This window comes from Orycteropus afer, unplaced genomic scaffold (genome assembly GCF_000298275.1).
Source record: "Orycteropus afer afer isolate SDZICR_OR568_19922 unplaced genomic scaffold, OryAfe1.0 scaffold00065, whole genome shotgun sequence".
Lineage (NCBI taxonomy): Eukaryota > Metazoa > Chordata > Mammalia > Tubulidentata > Orycteropodidae > Orycteropus > Orycteropus afer.
This window is the reverse complement of record NW_006921652.1, coordinates 4,480,571-4,481,933: the sequence shown is the minus strand read 5'-3', so window position 1 is coordinate 4,481,933 and position 1,363 is coordinate 4,480,571.

Sequence of the window (1,363 nt, the reverse complement as noted above, 5' to 3'; positions counted from 1 at the left end):
AGGAACTGTAGAGCTCAATTCATTTGTTGAAGTGAGATTGAATTCCATTGTATTATGTAGCTTGTAAGGTTTTGTGTTGGTTTTGTTTTGAATATTGTTGTTTCAGTAGGAATGGTAAACCCAATCCTTGCCATTCCATATCAGCTAGTAACAGAAGTCACAAGTGCTTTCAAGAAATTGCCACTTCTCAAGTGTCGGTGTAATATCCAAGAATATCCACAATTATCTGAAAAGACTATTATAATATTTCTCCTTTTCCCAACTATCTATCTATGTGTGACTGGACTTTTTTTCAGATATTTCAACCATACCAACATATTATAACAAATTACATGCAGAAACATATGCGAGTCTATCTTCTATAGTCAAATATGAAAGATTTTTCCAAAAATATAAATAATGCCATTTTTGTCATTAAATTTTTTGTTTTAAAAAATCAATTTCATAGAAATATGTTAACATATGATTGATTTTTATTTTTAAATAAAGTAATAAATAGGCACATTTGAATATGCTAAATCTCAATAGATATAACACACATAAGCAAAAGGTTTTGGGGTTCTTCACTTTTAAGATGTATAATGGCCTCAAAACTAAAAAGTTTGAATATCACAATTCTATATAGTGTGTGTCTAGCCAGAAACCTTCATTTTACTACCTGGGCCCAAGTTTTACTAGCAGCTTGAGGTGTGCCGTATTGCTTCTTGGATTAGGCAATGACATTTTCCCCATTAATTTAAAACCAGAATACCCAGAAGTTACTAAAATAATAAAGTGCAATAAAGGCATTTTAGACTAGCTATACAGTTTATGTATTTAGCTATTCTTCTCTTTAATAGTTAAATGAGAAAAAAGTGACATCTATTTGGATTCATAAGTAACTCTGATGGTGCTGTGCTTAAAGGCATTGGGCTGCTAACCAAAAGGTCAGTGGTTTGAACCCACCAGCTGTTCCACAGAAGAAAGATGAGTTAGTCTGCTTCTGTAAAGATTTACAGACTTGGAAACCCTCTGGGTGTTACTATGAGTTGGAATCAACTTGATGGCAGTGGGTGGTTTATATGCACTCCTATATGCAACACACTTATACCCACCAACATCCATATAAAAGACAAGGATACTCTGTAACAGAAATTGGGATTAGGAACAATTCACCTGAGCTATAAAATTGAGAGAGCTACAGAGTCTCCTGACAGTTTTGGCACACATGCTTAGAATTCTACTATTCTTTCCTGTAGATATGGATGAGTTCCACAGAACACTGTTGTTGTTGTTGTTTGCCGTCGAGTTGGCCCCGACTCATAGCGACCCCTCCTTGGGTTTCCGAGGCAGTATCACTACGGAAGTAGGATTGCCCAACCTT